General features: G+C 40.3%; 1 pseudogene; it reads right to left on the bottom strand.

The window, feature by feature from the left end:
• Positions 1–1,842: 1,842 nt before the first annotated feature.
• Positions 1,843–2,818, bottom strand: LOC113341375 (annotated as a pseudogene).
• Between the last annotated feature and the right edge of the window lie 7,179 nt (positions 2,819–9,997).

Raw genomic sequence — 9,997 nt, 5'->3', positions numbered from 1 at the left:
GTTACTATGTTAGTAACTATATTAAATCTTTATCGAAAAAGAACATTATATTAAACATTAAGTTCAAGTGCCTGCTAACTAAACGAAATTTTTGGTTATCGAGTTCACGAAGATAAATATTAAAGACTTAAGAGCATGTTTGACATGGCTGTGTTAAACCTCATCACATCTTTTGCTGTATTTCATTTTTCTATATTTCACCCTGTTATCCGTCTCTCATGTCTTTTGCTCTTCCTCATCAATATATCGTTTTCCAGTCTTAGCATAAACCTCAACAAAAATAGCAGATTTTCTGCCCGTGCATTTAAAATTTTGGCTTGATGAGCAGCATGCTTTTGTTGGGCTTTTCACTCCTTATGGTCCAGCAATCGGTTGTCCCTTATATACCTCTTGTCCGTGAGAACAAGAAAGAATAGCTGGACCAAAAACAGAGAATAGGTTTTTTGTGGACGTGAGAAAACAGGAGGAAAGGGAAAAGAAGGCAGCCACTATTCGAGGAGAAGGGTGAAGATTTTTGTGAGCTTGAAGAAGAAGGGTGTTTTAGCGAAGAATTGGTTTGGTTGGTGAATATTTATCCACCGCATTCTACATCTCTTCAAAGGGTTTTTAGAGTTTGCGCAAACACAAAATTGGTTAAAAAGATCAAAATCAACAATTCCTGTGTGAAAAGGAAATTTAGATTCTGATACTGTTTAAATGGAGAAAAATGTAAAAATAGCCAGGATGTAAACAGTTTCATCCTACCCATTTTTAAATACTTTTTCTTATTTTTAATTTACATCAGGATGCATTCAGTTTCCTCCTTGCTATTTTTTAAGTTTAAGTCAGGATGAATCCAGTTTCATCCTTGCTATTTTTTTTTGTGTCCATTTCACCCATAATAATTTTTACTCGTCCATTTGAACCATGTTTTAAAAATATTCGGACAAATAACCCATTTTACGTTGTGCAAATCCTAGTAGTAGTAAGATTCTCATCTTCCTTATTTTGTTATTGGTTGAATCTACCTAAATTTTGGTAAAGAGTTAGTTATCCATCGTTAGCGGTGAGTAAATAGAGAAAGAGGGCATTTTTATCCAAGTGCTATATGCACCTTGAAGTTTTGTGAAACCCCAATTTGGGAGATATCGTTGTATCCCATTATTTGTCATAATGGAAGTTTGCTCTTAATCGTTGGTGTTGTGTGATTGGTTTTATTTTCATTGTATTGCATATTACTTTCTGTGTACATTCCATATTGTGCATAGCGTCCCAGATCGGTAATTCCTCCGACAACTTTGAGGTACGAGAGAAAATTATAAATATAAATAAGAAAAAGTTTTTTCGGCTTCATTTGGAGATTTTGCACTTTGGGCCTTTCTAATCGTCAAGGGAGGAATATAAAGTATAAACAGAGAAGGGGATATATGTCATTATAATCGGAGGACTTACGTGACTTGTTGTCTGAATTTTGATATTCTCGAGGTTTATTTTATCTCTGTATAATTCAGATTTTTTTTTGTCATTATGCGGATCCCAGAGATTTTTGCAACTTCATTAGCAACTTTAGCTAGCTCATTAACAACACAATATTTCTTATCAACACTTACTATCTAGTTTAGGCCAACTTTTTAACCCGAGTTAACTAGCTCATTAAGTTTGGTTTTGAAACTTCTGATTCTGGAAAACAATATATATTTAGAGGTTGAGAACAGGGATTCCCTGAGAAATTGAGAATAATGGGTGATCGTTGCGGTATTATCATAAGAAGTTTCAGGAACTTAACAGAATCTTAAAAGAACTCTAATGGATAAAAAAAAGAAAGACAAAAAAAACTAAATACACACCCAACAACTTATATCATCATCTTCGGTTTCCGCTTTGCAAGAAATTAGATCCTTGGAACATCATCTTCTTAAACTCCTCAGAACGAAATCAAACCATCACCATCACAGTCAAAATTCTGAATAGTTTTCTCACAATTAGAAATCGACGATTCATCACCTAAATTTTTCAAAAGCTTCTGAAATTTACTTGGAGAAATCGAAACATCCCTATTAGCATCAACAATAGCAAACACATCTTCAATATCTTGAACTTGTTTCTCTGAATCAATTTTATTCAATTCAAGAAACTCATTCAAATCTATAAATCCATCTCTATCTGTATCAACTTTTATAACCATTGCTTGTAATTCTTCATCTGTTGCTTCATAACCTAATGTTAGAATACGGGTATCCAACTCAAAATTAATTGGTCTAAGAGATTATAAACCGCATGATCTTAGATAACCCAACCATGTGGGACCAATAATCTCAACACGCCTCCTCACATGTAGCCTTGTTGGGTCTAACACGTGGACAATAAATCGGGTGACGCGGAATAAACGTGCGGCGAATGACTCGTCGCAAATAGCCTTCTCTGATACCATGTTAGAATACAGGCATACAACTCAAAACCAATTGGCAATGAGTGGAGAGATCCTAAGAAATTATAAACCGCAGGATCATAGATAACCCAACCATGTGGGACGAATAATCTCAACACCTAAACTGCTTAATATTGAACCTAATTCGACGTACGGTATCTTCCCATCTCCATCTGCATCAAATTTCTTGAAAACTTCTTCGAATCCCACTGCCACAGTAACAGATGATAATGCTGCACGATTCCTAGGATTTTCACCTTCACTAACCGAAGGAGTCTTGCTGGTTTTCTTTTTCTTCGAGAGAAAAGATAGAAAACCTATGCTTGTTTGTTGCGAAGTGGAAGGAAGAGAAAAAACCTTAAACAGAAGGGAAAGAGAAGGGAAAATCAGCTGTGAAAGATCAAAAGCCATGGTTAGGAAACAGATTAAGGAAACCGATTTTTTTTTCTATTGGTTAAAGGAAACCGAGTCTGAATTGAGGAAAAATTAATTTTTAGAAGTTGGTTAGAAACTTAGAATTATATTTCTTCCACGATTAGTCCGTAGGACTCTACTCTTGGATTCTGGCATCCGTGTGTAGCCTTGCTTTCGTTTGTCAACTCCTAAATATGCAAGGCTATAAAAGGTCGATAATTGTATGTGGAACCGTGTTACTCTTTTTACTACCTCAACCAAAATTGAGTTGCACAAACTGCCAATAAATTGGAGAAGAAAGCCAAAAGTGAGGTTAGACCAAAATGAAGGTCCAATTCCGTACGATCAACACTACTACTCAGAAGCGGTTGCTGCCTGAAGGCATTACCTAGTCTTCTTATTTAAAAAAATTATTTTGTAACAAAATGACTACATTGTTATAGCATCAGCTCCAAAAGCTGATGTTAACCAATCTGGCATATTATATAGCCATTGTTGCCAAAAGTTGATAATGTATTTTTCCCAATTGAGACTGGGACATTATTGGCTTCACGATGGACAAAAGCTACATTTTCATGTGAAAAAACTACTAAGCAAGTAAATACTATCTTCAATGTTATCTGCATTAGTCCACTTGACCAATCCCTTTTTTTCATTTATAGCATTAACTATCCTTTGGATGTGTCCTTCGAGTGCAAATGGTTAATGCCTTTTTCTTTAGCCCATAGGATTGCTTCTGTTATATTATGCCTTGAATACGTATGCGTATTCTGTTTGAGCTTGTCCTTGTAGAGGCCAGTTCATTTGTTTGTTTTGTAACCTAAAACTAAAAAGGCATCAGGAGATAAAAAGTCTTCTTCTCCTTTTGTGCTAGTAAGAGAAACTTATGTGAAGAGAGTGTGAGGCACCAAAAAGAGGCTAGGATTCTTGAAAGGGGGTTGATTCAATACCTTGTAATCTTGTTTAATCATAGTGGAATCATTTCGTTGTCTTTGCAAGTGGATGTAGATCATCTTGATCGAACCACTATAAATCCTTGGTTGTGTATGTGCTTGTTTTACTTTGATTTCATTTCAATTTCAATTCTTGATTGATTGTGCTTGGAAGAGCCATTTTTTTAACAAATTGGTATCAGAGCTCCGGCTGGAAGCGATCTACGATGGAGGAAAAGTATGAAATTGAGAAGTTTGATGGAAGAAATGTTTTCAATTTATGGAGGCTAAAGATGAGGTCTGTTTTAGTACAACATGGTTTGGTGAAAACTTTGAAGGAGAAAACGGGTCTAGGAGCAACATTGAAGGATGAGGAAAATGATGAACAAATGGAGAAAGCACATGCATTAATTTTATTGTGTTTGAGAAATGAAGTCTTGAGAGAAGTCGCGGCGGAAACGACACCGGACGGGCTATGGAACAAGTTGGAAAAGAGGTATATGACTAAATCCGTAAATAATCATTTATATCTTAAGAAGAAATTACATACTCTTAAAATTCATGAAGGAATGTCTATTATAGATCATATTGATGATTATAATAAAATTCTCTTGGATTTGACAAATATTGATGTCAAAATTGAAGATAAAGACCAAGCTTTGGGTTTGGTTTGTTCCTTACCACCATCTTATGATAATTTTGTTGATGCCGTAATGTATGGAAAAACCACAATTTTCATGGAAGACGTTAAAGCGTCTTTGAACTCTAAGGAGTTAAAGAAGACGGTTATTGATAGTAAAGATAATTCGGGAGATGGGTTTTTTGTTAGAGGAAGGAAACCAAAAGGGTGGATTTGATAGGAGTAGATCAAAGTCAAGGTCTAAATCTAAATCCGGTAAATTCAATTGCTTTCATTGTAAGGAACAAGGGCATTTCAAGAAGGATTGTCCAAAAAGGAAGAATGTTGAGAAGAATACTAACCAAGGCACCGCGGCAAATGTTGAAGTATAAAGTGATGATGGAACGGTTCTCACGGTTTATACCGAAAGCTCGGAGAATGAGTGGATTCTTGATTCGGGGTGTACTTTTCACATGTGTCCTCATAGAGAGTGGTTTACTACTTATCAAGCTAGAGAAGGTGGTAAAGTTCTTATGGGAAACAATGTCACTTCTAAAGTGGTGGGTGTAGGTACAATTCAAATTAAGATGTATGACGGTATGGTGAGGACTTTAACTAAAGTTAGGCATGTTCCGTAATTGAGAAGAAATTTGATTTCTTTGGGTACACTTGATTGAAATGGATGCAAGTATCAAGGTGAAGGTGGAGTCATTCGTGTATCAAGGGTAATTCTTACAATTATGAAGGGCGAGATAATTAATGGTCTTTATACGCTGCAAGGTACTACTGTGATAGGTGATGCAGCTGTATGTTCTTCAAGTTCTGAAGATGATACTACCAAGTTGTGGCATATGAGTGAGAGGGGGTCGGCTGTTTTGAGCAATCAGAGATTGCTTTGTGGTCATAAAACAGGTAAGCTTGATTTTTGTGAACATTATATCTTCGGGAAACAGTGTAGAGTTAAGTTTAGTACAACTATTCATAGCACCAAGGGTATTTTGGATTATATTCATTCTGATCTGTGGGGTCCTTTTCGGGTTGAGTCGCATGGTGGTGGTAGATATATGTTGACATTCATTGATGATTTCTCAAGAAAAGCATGGGTATTCATACTTAACCACAAAGATGAAACTTTTGTCAAGTTCAAGCAATGAAAGACTATGGTTGATAAGCAAACCGGAAGAAAAATCAAGTGATTGAGGACAGACAATGGTATGGAATTTAGTAGGAGTGAGTTCCATGAGTTATGCAAGGATGAAGGGATTGTAAGACACTGCACAGTCAGAAAAACACCACAGCAAAATGGTGTTGCAGAAAGGATGAACAGAACCATTATGGAGAAGGCAAGATGCATGCTCTCCAATGCAGGTTTATCAAGGGAGTTTTGGGTAGAACAGCTAATACTTCAGATTATTTGGTGAACAGATCTCCATCAACTTCTATTAAATCTAAGACTCTAAATGAAGTTTGTACAGGATCACATACTAATTATGATGACTTGAAGATTTTTGGATGTCCATCCTATGCTCATGTGAATAAGGGGAAGCTAGAGCCTAGAGAAAAAAAGTGTATATTTCTTGGGTATGCAAAGGGTGTGAAAGGCTACAGGTTATGGTTTCCTGAAGAGAGATCAAACAAGTTTCTTATCAGCAGAGATGTGACATTGATGAGCAATCGATATTGAAGCCAAAGAATAGAGAACTAGATAGAAGAGTTGAAAAGGGTGTTAGTGATAAAGTGGAAGCTTGGTGACCAGCTGAAACTTGAGATGCGAATTCAGGGAAACAATGAGACTGTTGTTTCTGATGAAGATGATCAATAGATTATACAAGAGCCTTCCCAATAAGAAGAAGCACAATCTTGTTAGAGACAAAGTGAGGAGGGAAATCAGACCACCTCAGATATATGGCCATTCTGATTTGGTTGCGTATGCACTTGTAGTGTGTGAGAGCATTGATAGAGATGAGCCAAGAACCTATGAAGAAGCAATCAGTTGTGAAGAATCAGCAGATTGGGGAGCTTCAGCGATTGAAGAAATTAAGTCTCTTGACAAGAATGACACTTGGGAGATAGTTGCAAGACCTAAGGGATAGAAGATTGTTGGAAGCAAATGGGTTTTCAAGAAGAAACAAGGTACTTCAGATGGTGAAGGAACAAGGTACAAGGCAAGGATTGTGGCAAAGGGGTTTACACAAAGAGAAGGCATTGACTACAATGAGGTATTTTCTCTTGTTGTTAAACATTGTTCTATTAGAACATTGCTTGCTATAGTTGCTTTGAAAGATCTATAATTGGAACAACTAGATGTTAAAACAACTTTTTTTCATGGTGATTTGGAAGAGCATATTTATATGAAACAACCAAAAGGGTTTTAAGTTCCTGGCAAATAAGACCATGTATGTTTGTTGAATAAATCTTTGTATGGTTTTAAGCAATCTCCAAGGCAGTGGTGTAAACGTTTTGATACGTTTATGTTGGACAATGGCTATGATAGGATTAAGTATGATAGTTGTGTATATCACATGAAACTCCAAGATGGCTCATTTGTGTATTTACTCTTGTATGTTGATGACATATTGATAGCTTGCAAAGATATGTCATAAATACAAAAGTTGAAGGTGCAGTTGAGTAGTGAGTTTGAGATGAAGGACTTTGGTGTAGCAAAGAAGATTTTGGGGATGGAGATTCATAGAAACCGAGCTGAAGGCAAGTTGTATTTGTCCCAAAAGGATTACGAAGAGAAGGTGTTGGAGCGGTTTGGTATGAAAGATGCAAAACCAGTAAGTACTCCTTTGGAAGCTCATTTCAAACTTTCTAGAAGGCAATCACCTAAAACTGCAGATGAGACAGAGTACATGTCTCGAGTTCCATATGCAAGCGCAGTTGGTAGCATAATGTATGTTATGGTTTGTACAAGGACGGATATCGCACAAGCTGTGAGTGTGGTAAGTATATACATGGGAAGTCCCGGGAAGACTCATTGGCAAGCTGTAAAGTGGATTTTGAGGTATTTAAGGGGAAATACAGATGTTGGTTTAGTGTTTGATAAAGACTATGGTGATTCAAAGAATGTTGTGGGTTATGTTGATTCTGATTATGCAGGTGTTGATGGTGGTTTTTAGCTTAGGGTTAAAATCGTAAAACCTTACTCAGACAGTGACGTCACACTTGAGTAATAATGTCTCCACTAGCACATTTATTGAATCATTCAAAATGTCTGCGTAAAAGTACTGGGGTACCTTTTTTATATGCCATGCTCCACGGCAGAGCCCTCGGAACTGACTGGCATCATCTCTGCACATGTCAGCCGCGCATGCTAGCCAAACGTGCCGATCACGCGTGCCACATATTTGAAACTAGGGTTTCGACACGCTAAACCATAATAGCCATATCTCCACGCCAAAGGCATGCCAACCATGCCAGACGAACCATCGTGCCAATTCCATGCCATGACAGCCACATCTCCGCGCCAAAGGCATGCCAACTATGCCAGCCGCACTACCGTGCCAATGGCATGCCATGCCAGCCACATCTCCACGCCAAAGGCATGCCAACCATGCCAGCCGCACCACCGTACCAATGGCATGCCATGCCAGCCACATCTCCGCTCCAAAGGCATGCCAACCATGCCAGCCGCGCCACCGTGCCAATGGCATGCCATGCCAGCCGCATCTCCGCTCCAAAGGCATGCCAACCATGCCAGCCGCGCCACCGTGCCAATGGCATACCATGCCAGCCGCATCTCCGCGCCAAAGGCATGCCAACCATGCCAGCTGCACCACCGTGCCAATGGCATGCCATGCCAGCCGCACCATCGTTCCAATGGCATGCCATGCCAGCCACATCTCCGCGCCAAAGTCATGCCAGCCACACCACTGTGCCAATGACATGCCATTCCAGCCACATCTCCGCGCCAAAGGCATACCAACCATGCCAGCCACATCTCCGCGCCAAAGGCATACCAACCATGCCAGCCGCACCATAGTGCCAATTGCATGCCATGCCAGCCACACCTCCGCACCAAAGCTACGCCGGCGATGCCTCCATGCCGCTGGCTTCCAAATGAAGGGTTTCAACAATCAACAACCACCCTTCCTTATGAGATGCAAATCTCAGCCGTCCAAATTCGCCACCAAACGCGTGAAAACTTTTGGCCCAATCCCAAGCCCTAATTTTGGCCGCGCCTAAACTATGCCAAAACCTTAATTTTGGTCGCGTCTAAAACTATGCCAAAATCCTAGCTTGGCCGCGCCTAAACCATGCCAAAGCCACGCCGGCCATGCCTCCATGACGCTAGCTTCCAAAGGAAGGGTTGTAGCAATCAACGACTACCCTTCCTTCTGAGATGCAAATCTCAGTCGTCCAAGTTCGCCACCAAACGCGTGGCAACTTTTGGCCCAATGCCAAGCCCTAATTTTGGCCGCGCCTAAACTTTGACAAAATCCTAATTTTAGCCGCGCCTAAAACTATGCCAAAATCCTAGCTTGGCCGCGCCTAAACCACTCCAAAGCCATGCCGGCCATGCCTCCATGCCGCTGGCTGCCAAACGAAGGGTTGCAACAATCAACAACCACCCTTCCTTTTGAGATGCAAATATCAGTCGTCCAAGTTCCTCACCAAACGTGTGGCAACTTTTGGCCCAATTCCAAGCTCTAATTTTGGCTGCCTAAACTATGCCAAAACCCTAATTTTGGCCGCGCTTAAAACTATGCCAAAATCCTAGCTTGGTCGCTCTTAAACCATGCCAAAGCCATGCCGGCCATGCCTCCATGCCGCTGGCAGCCAAACGAAGGGTTGCAACAATCAACATCCACCCTTCCTTTTGAGATGCAAATATCAGTCGTCCAAGTTCCTCACCAAACGTGTGGCAACTTTTGGCCAAATGCCAAGCTCTAATTTTGGCTGCCCAAACTATGCCAAAACCCTAATTTTGGCCGCGCTTAAAACTATGCCAAAATCCTAGCTTGGCCGCTCTTAAACCATGCCAAACGGAGGGTTTCAACAATCAACGGATACCCTTCCCTCTGAGATGCAAATCTCAGACGTACAAAATTTCCACCAAATGACTTGTGGAAATCTCTTGGATACGATGCCAACTCTTTGCCACGGTGCCAAAGCCCTAATTTGGCCATGCCAAATCCATGACGGCCATTCCTCTATGCCGCTGGCTGCCAAACGGAAGGTTGCAACAATCAACGACTATCCTTCCTTCTGAGATGCAAATCTCATCCGTACAAGCTCGCTACTAAACCAAACGACTTGTGGCAACCTTTGGCTACACTGCCAACTCTTTGGACTATGCTAGTTATATGGTCACGACACCAAACCCTAATTAGCCATGCCAAGAGAATGTGCAAGCCATGCCAGCACCGTGGCCACGCCACTGCTACCAACGGTAGGTAACCACAATCAACGACTAACCTTCTTCTCGAGATGCAAAATCTCGACCGCCGAAGGTCACCACCGAGCCGGAAAGCCTCCCAAGCTCAACTTTCCAAACAATAGCACATGGTACACAAAACACTCGAGACATCAAAACATGTCACAAACTGGGGGATGCTCATCAGGGTATTGGTCTGGCGGTTTACAGCATGCGGCATACACTATGCCCGTTACAAGAAAGTG

Source organism: Papaver somniferum, unplaced genomic scaffold (genome assembly GCF_003573695.1).
Source record: "Papaver somniferum cultivar HN1 unplaced genomic scaffold, ASM357369v1 unplaced-scaffold_29, whole genome shotgun sequence".
In the NCBI taxonomy this organism is placed as follows: Eukaryota; Viridiplantae; Streptophyta; class Magnoliopsida; order Ranunculales; family Papaveraceae; genus Papaver; species Papaver somniferum.
The sequence above is the reverse complement of the archived record's forward strand: the minus strand, read 5'-3'. Positions and strand labels throughout refer to the sequence as shown.